The sequence below is a fragment of the Lepidochelys kempii genome, chromosome 2 (assembly GCF_965140265.1).
Source record: "Lepidochelys kempii isolate rLepKem1 chromosome 2, rLepKem1.hap2, whole genome shotgun sequence".
NCBI classification, from domain to species: domain Eukaryota; kingdom Metazoa; phylum Chordata; order Testudines; family Cheloniidae; genus Lepidochelys; species Lepidochelys kempii.
This window is the reverse complement of record NC_133257.1, coordinates 190,839,032-190,852,454: the sequence shown is the minus strand read 5'-3', so window position 1 is coordinate 190,852,454 and position 13,423 is coordinate 190,839,032. Positions and strand designations below refer to the sequence as shown.

The 13,423-nt window shown below is 44.0% G+C and overlaps 1 protein-coding gene across 12 annotated transcripts in view; it reads left to right on the top strand.

Annotated features, from left to right (window-relative positions):
- The window catches only part of TMEM108 (transmembrane protein 108), a 386,458-nt gene that overhangs the window by 241,012 nt on the left and 132,023 nt on the right, over positions 1-13,423 (top strand). The window contains exon 1 of one of the 12 annotated variants that reach the window (XM_073333199.1): positions 3,180-3,261. The exons of the other annotated variants lie outside the window; for them this stretch is intronic. The gene's annotated coding sequence lies outside the window, so the exon portion shown is untranslated. Of the gene's footprint in view, positions 1-3,179; positions 3,262-13,423 lie in introns of those variants that run through there. 12 annotated transcript variants of the gene reach the window in all.

Genomic DNA, 13,423 nt, shown 5'->3' with positions numbered 1-13,423 from the left:
ACAGTCACATTGAACAAAAGATGGTGATTAGCTAGTTGAATAACAATAGCCGGAGTCCTATGCAGATGTACTAGAAACAAGGAAAGGCTCAGACACTAACATTTCTATTTTTCTTAGTTCATTATATACATTCATTGTCACAATACCATCTTAATGTGAAAACCACGATTACGCAGGTTTCAGTTTTAATTCTTCTAACCAATCATTTATTTAGAATACCATATTAATATTTTCCCCACAATTACATGCTAATAAAAAGCTTAATGCAGTTTGTGTACAATTAATGCATTTGTTGCAAAAGTATATTTTAGTTCATTTCTTTAAATATTCTTACAGTTAAAGATTTGCTATTTTACATGCAGTCATGTTTCTCTGTATGTACAGTATATAGACTAAGGACTTTTGCAGAGGTAACTCTTGTAAGTCATAAGTCAATACACACACATTGGGCTTGATCCTGCACAGATCAGATATGGAGTTTTGCATGCATAACTGCAAGGCAAAATGTGATGAACAAGTCATGTTCTGGTATTAGGCTTCAACCCAGCAAAATACTGGATTGACTGAACTCAAAGGGACTGCTCACGTACAAAAGTGAAGCATGCTTAAGTGCTTTGCTGAATCAGAGGCTTAATAATTGTACTACTGCACAGCCAAAAAATTTGGTAGCACCCCCTACAGTTAAGATTGCATGACATTTTGCCATATAAGATGCTGTTTTTAATTGCTTATAACATTGCCAAATTTAAATGTTTGGGTTGAAATTTTCCATGCTGAGTGTATGTATCAGGATGATTTTGGTAAGAACGGGGCAGGATATCAGCAAAAATGGTTCAGCCATTTCTGAGAATGAGATTAAGGGAAAATGCACTGTTTAGGCCATTTTAATAAATTCTTAAACCATTTTATTAATAAACCCTAGCACCTCCATGCTGTGGAGCAGAGAAATGAAATGTGTTGGGGGGAGGGGGTTCGCCTTGGTATCTGGGATGTGCCTTTTGCCATCCTGGTGAAAATCTGCACAAGTCTGGGCACGTTATGAGCCCCTGAAAAATCTCAATTCACACATAATCACTAGAGGCTTGTTAGAGTTTCACAGCTAAATTCTCCTAAGCTTTTGTCTGTATTGAGCATGCTCCCACTCAGGGATGTAGGGCTGAGCAATCAGTGTTCTCCTGCAGGCACCCAGACAGCAAGGAAGTGGAGGAAGCCACTTGACTGGAATAAGGAGCCTGACCTTTGGAGTTGGTGAGGATAGAGTCTGGGACAAGTGGGTGGAGAAGGGTGGAAACTGGGACAAAGATCTTGGGGGTAGGGCTTAAGATAAGAAACCAGGGAGACAAGGATGTGGGGTCAGATGGGGAGGACTGGGCTGGAACATGGAGCTGAGGTGCGGGGATATTAAGACTGGGATATGGAGACTTGGGGGGTGTAGAGTGGGACTAGGAGTTGTAGGGTGACCAGACAGCAAATGTGAAAAATTGGGACAGGGAGTGTGGGGGTAATAGGAGCCTATGTAAGAAAAAGACCCCAAAATCGGGACTGTCCCTATAAAATCAGGACATCTGGTCACCCTAAGGAGTTGAGGGATGACTGGGACTTAAACGAGGAGATGAAGGGGACAGAGGAGAAAAGACTGTGAGGAGGCGATGAGGAGGGCTAGGTTGCAGGGAGAACGTTGGGACTAGGACAGAGATGGGGGGGTAGGCGGAGACTTTCACAAGGAGAGGCTGAAGGGGCCAAGGACAGACTTGGGGGTGGGGGCAGCCAGGAGAAGGGTCTGTAACTGTTAACATACATTCCCCTTGGCTCCTGAAATAGAACCCAGGATTCCTGGGCCTCAGTAGTCCTCTGCTATTGGCAAATAGTTGTGAAACCCACTGGCAAAATGTTTGTCTCATCCCCCTCTAGTGGCTGACAGCCTACTGTTGCTCTCAGTTACAATGTTAATTCAAGTGGCTGAGGTCTGTGTTGTGGATCTAAAGGTTCTAACCCCACCGATGAATCATGTGGAAGTCAGTATGGTTCCACACCATGGAATTTCTGTTCTTTCCAGTTTGTTTGTTTTTAAAAGCCTACATAATTTCACACAAAAAGCCCATGTTACAAGAACATTAGGGTTGCAAGCTAAAGCTCTTAATGGTTAGGATGGACTTCAGTGCACAGGATGGACAGTGTTCAGTGAATGAGAAGTTATTCAATGCCTCATTTTCATCTCATTGCTCAGTGTGTGTCCTCCATACTCCATGGCTTACTTACTGCACATTAAACTCCACTTTGAATATAGAATGATTACTTTCCTTATGGGCTTTACTTTGGCACTCATCACTGCAGCATCTGAGTGCTTCGCAAACATTAATAGATTTATCTTTACAATGTGCCTGTAGTAAGGTGCAATACTATTAATCCCATTTCACAGATGGGAAAGTGGGGCACAGAAACATTCGTGTTAAAAGTGTAAATTAATTTTGGATTCCCAGTTTGAGATTCCTGTAGCTTGATTCTTCATAGAACTTGGTAATCTATTGCATTTTGTTTGTTCAGACGAGAGCTGAGTGAGCAGCTGTTTTTTTGGTTCAGTGGTCAAAACAAAAAAAAAATCCCTTTGCGATTGAACTGAAAGTGAAATGTTTTGGTGTTTTTCACCAAAACAAAACAAAAAAAAATCATTTTGGGGCAAACAAAATATTTCATTCAATCCAAAATGATTTTTTCCAATTTTTCATTTTGTTACATTTTTGGGTGTTTACAATAGTAATCACATGGGTTTTCTTAAGTTCCAGCACATGTCGCATACTAGTGGGAATGCCAGAAACTAAGCTTTATCTAACACGGTAACATTCAAGTTCAAGCAGCTTATCACTGAACACCTTTCTAAAGTCGGAGCTTGGAGAAAAGAACGTCTTACACACAGGAACATGGGCTTTGTGATAATGAATACAACCCTTGAATCTGTGATCGTGGGCACAACTGGTAAATCCATTGGTGCATCTAGTCAGATATTCTGCTGCAGTATAGAAATCCCACCCTGGAGAGGAAGGGGTTAAGAAGCTGCTGTGAGCCCGGGTGGCCCCACTGCACCTGCACAGCCTGCAAGGCAGGAACAGGAGCTTAAAGGGCGGGCAGAGTAGCTCAGTTGCAGGCAGGCAGGCAGTGAATCCATGCCGTCAGCTCCTGGTGAGGAGTGTTGCAGGAGTGCCAGCTGCCTGGGGAGAGTGGCTTGACCAAGCCTACAAAGAAGGGGCCTGTGATTATTTGAAGGTCAGAGACTTTGTCTTTAGTGCCTTACTTTATCCTGTAGGAAGGGAGGGGATTGGTAGGAAGTGATCCAGGGGGGCAGCTGCACAGGGCGCTGGAGCTCAGTGGGGGAAGTGGGCCCAAGCTCTTGTACCAACCCCTAAAGAGGGGCGACTATAGGAATGTATCCCTCAGCAGTGAACCCAGTTGAGGGAAGATACAAGAGACCCTTACTCAGAGGCAGCTCTGAATCCCTTGCTTAATCCTGAAGACTTCCCTGTTACTGGAACCTTTTTGTATATACCCCAAAAGGGGAGCAGAGGGATTGAAAATATATTGGCCAGAGGGCTGAGTCCACTGAAAAGAGAAACCACTGCAAAGCAGAGTATTAGTAATAAAGGGAAATGCCAGGGAAGAAGTCAAGCTGTCTCAACCCTGTCTGTCCCCTAGGCAGTATCGGGGGTGTGTTCCCCTTCACAGTGTTTCTTAATCCATTTTTAACCTTTTGTAACAAATCCAGCTAAATTTCTAAATGAAATGGTATTTCAAAATGAAAAGCCAAAACATTTTTGGTTTGAAAATGTCAACCTTTAGTTTAGGGGTTTGTTTTTTATTATTTAGCTGAAACTAATCCCCAAATTTGACCCTTTCGATATTTCATTTGACCAAAAATGTGGGTTTTAGCAAATAAACTATTTGCCAAAAGAAACTCTCTCCGCTCTAGTTTAGAACTCCGGTCTTGGTGACTTGATTTGCAGCTGTGAGTGCTGAGAGCCTCTGCAAATCAGGCCCCAGGCTTCTCAAGTTGTGCATCAAGATGAGAGCACACAATTAGTGACCACCTGTGAAAAGTTAGGCAAGTCATTTTAAAACAATCACATAGGAACTCTGAGGTAGGGATAGAATGCTGCTCTGGAGAACTAGATTCATTTGTCTTAATCATGAGATCCTCCTTTCTCTTCTTCTAATCCCTTGCCTCATCCACTACGCATCTTGCAATTTCTATAGCAGAAGAGGCAGGGATCTGGCCCACGGGATTGCCCCCCGTGGTGCTACAGGCCCCGAGCTGCTCTTGGAAGTGGCCAGCACCAGGTCCCTGCGGCCCTGTGCATTGCCCTTGCCTCCAGGCACCACCCCCTGCAGCTCCCATTGTCCGGGAACAGGGAACCGTGGCCAGTGGGAGCTTTGCGGGAGGTACCTGGAGGCATGACAAGGGCAGTATGCAGAGCCCTGTGCCCCCCACTCCACCAAGGGCTGCATAGGGATGTGGTTCTGGCCGCTTCCTGGTGCGGCGTGGGGCCAGGGCAGGCAGGTAGGGAGCCTGCCCTAGCCCTGGTGTGCGCCGTTGCCACCCCGGAGCCACTTTAGGTAAGTGGCGCCGGGTCAGAGCCTGAACCCCTCCAGCACTGTGCCCCCCAATTCCCTGCCCTAACTTCCCTGTCTGCACCTCGCACCCCTGTGCACCCCAACCCCCTGCCCTGAGCCCCTGCTGCACCCTGCACCCCAATCCCCTTCCCTGAGCTCCCTTCCGCAGTCCACACCCCTCCTGCACCCCTTCCCTGAGCCTTCTTCTGCACTCCGTGCCCCTCCTCTGTCCCAATCCCTTGCCCTGAGCCTGTTCCTGCACAGCCCACTCCCTCCCGCACCCCAACCCCCTGCCCCAGCCCTGCATACAATTTCCCCACCTAGATGTGGCCCTCGGCCCAAAAAGTTTGCCCACCCCTGGCCTAGAGAACCTCACCTAAGATGAGACCCTTTGTGCAACAGACTGTACATATATCTAGTAAAATAAAATGCTGCCCCCAGGAGTTTACAGTCTACAAACAAGATAAGGGATTGATTGGGTGGGGGGGAGAAAATCTCCATTTTACTGAAGAGAAGACTGAGGCACAGAGAGGTTAAAGGGGTCATTTTTAAAGCCACAAATGGAAGGTGGGAGCCTAACATCCATTTGTGCCTTTTTAAATCCCTCCCCAAGCTGCCTGAGGCCTCATCAGAAATCTGTGGTAGCCAGATAAATTAACCACAATATTATCCTTCATCCTCCTTGATGTGTTCACTCTTGCATTCCCTCATCTTTCTTCAATAGCTCCTCACTGATTTTGTTTAGATGGAGTTCCTCTGGCTTGACACTAGTGTAATTGAGAGCACAATTTGGCCCATCTTAATGACAAGGTAGAAAAAAAATCTGACACATGAAACTGCAGTCATTACATTTTAGGTTAGGTAAATCATCCAAGTAGCTGTTTATTGACCTAATTTCCTCATAAAGGATCCTTGTGGTTGCATATTTATTCTTTTCTGTCTGGACTATTGCTCTTATGGTCTGTTGTACAACAGACTAGATATGTTGGAAACGTGATAGGAAGGGCTGCCATCTCATCTCAGACATGCCAGCAAAAATCTCTAGTAACTCGATTGACCAAATTTGCACTAATGTAACTGTGATCAGAATCTGGCTCTTCATAGTCACCTCTGTTAGGGGAAAGAAATTGCCTTCTTAAAATACTTGGTCTCCGATTATTCTACTTTAAAAATACAGTGGAGCCAAAGCTTGCAGTCCTTATTAAAGCAAAACTCCCATTGAAGTCAGTGAGTTTTGCCTGAGAAGAACAGGATCTAGCCCAATTAATGAGGGCTCTCGCTAACTCATTTAAATCAACGGTATGCCTGAACATAATCCTACTTGTCAGCATGGCATGTTTCCAAATGCTGCTGTTTGAAAGTTCCTGTTTCCTTTTACATGGATTTCATTCTGGCTTACCTGCCGTTTTTCATATATTAGTGCTTCAGCGTAAAGAAGAGAGGAAAAGGAGCCCTTTAGCCAATAGCAACCTTACTAACTGAATAAAGCAAAGGGGAGAAAATAAGACACACAATGATCAGTGTGCTAAATCCACCCTAAAGCTATCAGACCTGTCATTTAGAGCTAAATCTGTCTGCAGAGCTATCAGTGCTGGGTTAATACCGGCAATGCCCCCCGTCTCTCCTTTTTCCCGTTCTTCCTTCCCCCCTCCCAAGTGACTGTAGCTAATTCATCATGTTGACACAGAGGGCTATTATTATTCAAAGTTGCATAAAAAGTGAATTCATATTGAATAAAACCAATAAGCCAAGCTGCTCTGACATTTAATTTTCTTGGAAACTTCCTGTTGAACCAAGCAAGTCTACATACATTTTCAAAATGAAATACAGTGCTTGGACCACAATCTCAGATGGAGCATGCATGAATAATTTGAAAATTATCAGAACGTGTGCACACACACACACACACCCTCGAAGCCTCAGTCTTTATGGGACTGTATTTCTGGTGTGATGCCATGTAGTGTGCTTGTTTCATTCCCTTCCATTGTGTTTCTAATGGTGTATAAAATACTCAGCTATAAAGGGATTTATTTATGGCAGGGCCACTGGCTGATGGTCCCCTATATTTTTTAATAGAGGAATTGCTTCCTTTCGCATCAAACCCTGAAGCTGAAAGTTGAGGATAAATAAGTGGTATCCCTTGAACTAGAGACAGTCATAATAAACTCTAATATGAAATGTCATGTATAAGCCAGTGTGCTGTTGTACTCTTCAATGTATGTTGATGTCAGCCCTCTAAGGCAAAGTAGTCGAAGTGATCTCTGAAATGCATCTCCCTTCTCTTCTTAGCATATGGAATGTCTGATTGTCTGAAAGGCAGTAAATGGTTCTGTTAAAAGGAGGTTTAACCAGAGGGGCACAAGTCAGGACAAACTTATTTTCAGTGGCACATCATCATGCACATATCCATCAGTCCAAACCGCACAAATGATTTCTGCTCTCTGAGCCTGAGTTATAATTTCACAGAGGAAGTCACTTCATTTAGACTTGGTCTTCAAAATGATGGACACTTTTCCAAGGTGAATGGGTGCTACAAAATGACCACTTAATTAAAATGTTTTCTAGATTTCCTTTTATCATGCAACAAATCATAGAATCATAGAATATCAGGGTGGAAGGGACCTCAGAAGGTCATCTAGTCCAACCCCCTGCTCAAAGCAGGACCAATCCCCAATTAAATCATCCCAGCCACTCAGGTTTTCTGCAGTTTCGTACCGGAGCTCTGAGCAGTCATACTGCTCCCTTACATACAGTGCTACTCCCCCACCTTTTCTGCCCTGCCTGTCCTTCCTGAACAGCTTATATCCATCCATGACAGTACTCCAGTCATGTGAGTTATCCCACCAAGTCTCTGTTATTCCAATCACGTCATAATTCCTTGACATCACCAGGACCTCCAGTTCTCCCTGCTTGTTTCCAAGGCTTTGTGCATTCGTATATAAGCACTTGAGATAACCTGCTGATCGCCCCTCATTCTCAGTATGAGGCAGGAGCCCTCCCCTTACAGACGTTCCTGCCTGTGCTTCCTCCCGGTATCCCGCTTTCCCACTTACCTCAAGGCTTTGGTCTCTTTCCCCCGGTGAACCTAGTTTAAAGCCCTCCTCACTAGGTTAGCCAGCCTGCTGGCAAAGATGCTCTTCCCTCTCTTCGTAAGATGGAGCCCGTCTCTGCCCAGCACTCCTCCTTCATGGAACACCATCCCATGGTCAAGGAATCCAAAGCCTTCTCTCCGACGCCACCTGCGTAGCCATTCATTGACTTCCACGATTCGACGGTCCCTACCCAGGCCTTTTCCTTCCATGGGGAGGATGGATGAGAACACCACTTGCGCCTCAAACTCCTTTATCCTTCTTCCCAGAGCCACGTAGTCCGCAGTGATCCGCTCAAGGTCATTCTTGGCAGTATCATTGGTGCCCACGTGGAGAAGCAGGAAGGGGTAGTGATCCGAGGGCTTGATGAGTCTCGGCAGTCTCTCCGTCACATCGCAAATGCCATGTCACAAGGTCCAAAAGGATCCAAGTGGGTCCAGAAGCAATTTGTAGTAATTTTTAATACCTGCTCCAGTTATTTACATAGTTATTTACTACATTTATGGCTTTACTAGACATCATGACAAATCATGTAATTGTTATGGTATTAAACTTCATAATAAAACTAAAGTACAATAACTAATGAATGTTAACTGTGCAATATTAATATTGCATTAAGAATTCTGCATTACAAGGATAAGTGCAGGGTTCTGCACTTAGGATGGAAGAATCCAATGCACCGCTACAGAGTAGGGACCGAATGGCTAGGCAGCAGTTCTGCGGAAAAGGACTTAGGGGTGACAGTGGACGATAAGCTGGATATGAGTCAACAGTGTGCCCTTGTTGCCAAGAAGGCCAGTGGCATTTTGGGATGTATAAGTAGGGGCATAGCCAGCAGATCGAGGGACGTGATCGTTCTCCTCTATTCGACACTGGTGAGGCCTCATCTGGAGTACTGTGTCCGGTTTTGGGCCCCACACTACAAGAAGGATGTGGAGAAATTGGAGAGGGTCCAGCAAAGGGCAACAAAAATGATTAGGGGTCTGGAACACATGACTTATGAGGAGAGGCTGAGGGAACTGGGATTGTTTAGTCTGCAGAAGAGAAGAATGAGGGGGGATTTGACAGCTGCTTTCAACTACCTGAGAGGTGGTTCCAAAGAGGATGGTTCTAGACTATTCTCAGTGGTAGAAGAGGACAGGACAAGGAGTAATGGTCTCAAGTTGCAGTGGGGGAGGTTTAGGTTGGATATTAGGAAAAACTTTTTCAGTAGGAGGGTGGTGAAACACTGGAATGTGTTACCTAGGGAGGTGGTAGAATCTCCTTCCTTAGAAGTTTTTAAGGTCAGGCTTGACAAAGCTCTGGCTGGGATGATTTAATTGGGGATTGGTCCTGCTTTGAGCAGGGGGTTGGACTAGATGACCTCCTGAGGTCCCTTCCAACCCTGATATTCTATGAATTCAAAAGTCAGTTGTGTGATCAGACCCTGTTTCTAAAATACAATATAGTATTTCTTTCAACCTTAGATACATCCTGAAAACTTTATTCACTTACACATATGTATTCTGACTAAAGCTGGTCAACATTTTCCATTCAACATTTTTAGATTGGGGGGGGGAAGGCCTCCCCCCCCCCCGCTGAAAAATTTTAAAACCACTTTTCATTTCTTAAATTTTTTTTCCAATGAAAAACTGAAAACAAAAAATTTTTAGGTGTCCTCTCCCCTCTTCCTTCCCTTCCATTTTGCCACTGGAAAAGATTGCTAACAAAGACAAGAGAGACAGGCAGGGTTAAAAAAACTTTTTTCCCCTCCAGATTCTGAACACACAAAAAATCTGCTTTTGGAATTTTAATTTTTTGGGGGGGGTTGTTGAGAAAACAAAATCTCTTAATACCAACATTTTTCAATATTTTCCATGAAAAATGAGCAATTTTCAGCCATCTCTTTTTATGATAGTTTGTGGTGTGGTTGTACTCTGAAAATTGCATCTTTTTACCAAATAGATCTACTCTTTGTGCCTGTTCTGAGACACATCTGCTTATTTTAGTGACAAAAGATAACTTGCTTCTGCAGAGCCCACACAGTTGACCACTTGCTACAGCAACAGACCTGTTTACTAAGTTCTGATCAATTACACTTGTGCAAAACACATTGAAGCTCCTGGAGCTACACAGCTGTCACTTATGACATAATTCAGCCTACTGTACTCTTATGTTTAGTGATGTGTGAGCAATAAAGAACCCAACCTGAGTCTCTGGTGGCAAGCTGAGTTTGTTGGGTTAGTTGTCGGAAACCGCTGTCCTTGTAACTTCTTGATATGGAAGGAACTGAAACACAATCTTTGCAGCATAGGCATGTAGCTTTGTTTGTCTTGCTAAGCATGGTGCATATTTTTCTGCACTATGCAGAGGCTTCTCTATCAGATCTTTTTCTATTTAAAAAAAAAAGATAGGGAAAACAGCATACCCTTCAATACCTCTTACAAGGCGCACAGAAGGGAGCCCTGCTCCTTTGAACCTTAGAAGATGTGTGTCTGGAGAAGGCACTTCATGTCTATTATGACCCTTCACCAGTATAGCTTGGAAGCAGGGCTACCTACCTCAGCTGTGACCTACATGGGAATGCAGGAATGGCATTTTCTCCCCCCCCCTTCCCTTGTGTGTTGCTTAGAAGTTGTCGATATTTCTTACTGGCTGGAGCTGGGGCCTCACGAGATGTAGGGGCAAGGCAACTTTGTGGGCATGGAGAGTCTTTTAAACTGAGAACAGGATCAATACATATAAAGCTTTCAACAATCAGTGGGAGCCTCACATTGATGAAAAGTGTATGGCTACAGCACACACCACTTTCTCATCTTGAATCTGATTTGATATTAAAAGGTTTTCCTGGCTTTTGGGTCCCATAAGACCCTGTAAGTAGGTACTTTAAAATAGCACCAATTACACTGAAATCCATCAGATTCCATCAAATAAAAACCACTTTTCATGGGAACACCAGAAGGTCCTTTTCACTAAGGACTATAGCTATGCTGAATATAAAACTTTCTAGCACCAGCTATTTCTGGCACTAGCCTGATTTTTTAAAAAAATAATACAAATAAAAGTTGAAAGAAGTTGGTTTTTCCTCCCGAACTCTTTGTAGTTGAACTGTAGTGGTTTTGCTCTATTGGGGTATTTTTTTAACTTTCAGGCAGGGACCAGGTCTGTACAATTGTAGTGTAAAAGATGAAAGTTTCAAAAAGCAATCAGTGAGTGAAAACAAGAGACTACAGCAGGAATGCTTGTGTAGCCTTAACCAGAGCTATCATTCGTGTTATCAGCGATCGTACTGTGGTGCACATGCACACTAGCAATTTCATTAGTGGTCTGTACTGGATGAAATTAGAATTGCTCAACTGTGTGTCATATGCCCTACAACACATAGCTAGCGGGGATTCTCACTGAATTCAAGTGGTGGGAGCATATACTTATTTTAGCAGGGAAATGAGTTCTCTCCACTGTTATGGTGAGGTTAGGAGTAATAACCCTCGTGAGTTGAATGGTGAGCACCATGAAGTCCTATGTGGCCATTGTTTTGTTACAATTTAAGTATCTAATAGCATTCTGTGGTTTGTGCTGCAATTAAATGTTAGTTTGTGGCAGAAAATAAATGATACCCTGTGGGACAATCAGTTTAATCTTTAATGCATAATGACTTGATAACGGTAAACAGATGATTTAATTTATTGGAAATTAAGAGGTAAAAGTGGAGAAGTAGAACCACAGCCACTGGGAGCCGCAGGCAGCTGTGCCTGCAGACAGTTGATGTAAACACTGTCTTGTGACCTGCCAGTGGATTACCCTGATGGACTGCAGGTTGCCCACCATTGGTGTAACTGCCGCAAAACAAAATTCAAGAATAAGGGGGAATACCTTTTAAGTAATGACCTAAAGAAGTATGAAGTAAAGGAAATATTATTATTGCTTAAATGCAACTGGATCCAGATCAATCTTTGGTGATAGGCTTTTAAATGAATCTCCCCCTTTCAACCTTCCACTGTGTTAGTGAACAAGCTTTAATTTATCAAATTGACTGGCAGCACATGGATATGAGCAAATCTTCTTACAGGCATTAACTTTCACTGTGAACTCCACAAGGGGCAATGATGAAAGGGAGAGGCACCTTCAGATACTTCAGTAAGGAGTTACCCTCAGCCTCTGATTTTCCCCACAGGGATGCATGTGCTCACACGTGGGAGTGGGGATGAGGGGAAACAACTGAACTGAACTCAACAGCAACTGATGTTCCAATTCATCTCCGTCTGGAGTTCCCTTCCCAAGGATTTGCCAATGGCAAATAATGAGCGAGCTAACTAAAATTCCATGCGCTGGTGATTCAAGTATGGTAAAGGAGATTCTACAGCTAATGCTTGGTGATTGTTCTCACCTTTCTCTTCAAGACTTCTTACAGTAGTTCAGCTGATTAAAAGGGAGCCCATCTGGGCTGCTGGCCTTTGTCCTGATGGTTTTCCTGATAAGGTCATGGGGCTTAAGTGTGCCAGAGGGCATGCATACATTCAAAGTGGAAGGCCAGAACAGTCCAAACATTAAAGGACCTTTTCATTTACATTTTTTTCTTTTTTGTCTCCCCTACTCCCTCTTTTGACACTTGCCCTTCACCATCTCAGTGATTTCCCTCCCCCACCACCATAAAACTACCAAAGGGGCCACGTGACCATCTTGTAAGGGGGTTCTGAGTGTCTGCATCAGGAAGCTAAAGGCAGCCCTATTGTCACATAGGATTTTGAGGCTAAATTATAACTCTGGCTGCCTTCATCGCATGGAACTCCCTGCAGAGAGGGAGCCTTCTGCATACGGATCTCTGCCTCACATACAGTTGCCTCTGTGGCATCATTTCCACCACCCTTCCTGAGACCCTGTCAAGGACTCTCCACAAGGCTGGGTGGAGGATGTGGGAGCGAGCGTACGGGTTGGTGCGCATATCCCCTCACCAACCCCATGGAGATTACCTGAACATCTCAGTCCTAGGACTGCATCACCTTTTCTGAGGTCATCTCTCAAGAGGGGAGGATGTGGGGGTGTCCCTGGGGCTACCCTTCATGGGAGCAGCAATTTTAGGGAGTATCAGGATTCCTGAAGCCAGTGATGAGGCTTGGGGAATCTGGCACAGGGAAGAGGAGCTGCAGATCATTCTCTGGGAGAGGGAACTGTACCCTGACCCCTCCCACAATGAATTATGTCGTTTAGGGAGACTTTGCAAGAGGCACCTCACAGAATATCCTCCCTCCAGGCCTTGTATTGCAAATGTTTCTTCAGAAGCAGGCAATTTGGGCAAGTCTTCTAATAATCACTTTTAAAAAGATGAGCTTTTTTAGGAGCCTAATGAGTTCTCTTTTTAATAACAGTAATGCTAACCGCTTACAGTTCTATAACAGCACTCTTCCTAAGGGATCCCAAAATACTAGATCTGTGGAGCAAACTGATGATACACAGAGCTCGCTCCATCCACCAGTGAAATACAGCCATTGCTGAGGTGAAACATGTCAGCTGTTCGACAGTGCGCAGGAACGCTACCCAATGGCTTAGAACACGAGGTGAAGAAGAATATTGTATCCAGTTGAAATGGTGGAAGGAAAGTATTGCAAAGATTTTAACAAATGGGTGCCTAACGTTAGGCTTCTAATGCCACATTTAGGATCGTAAATAAATTGCTTGATTTTTTTTTCAATTGATTTTGATGGGAGCTGCTGGTTGCTCAGGATTTTAAAAAAACGCCCCATTTATTTTGATGC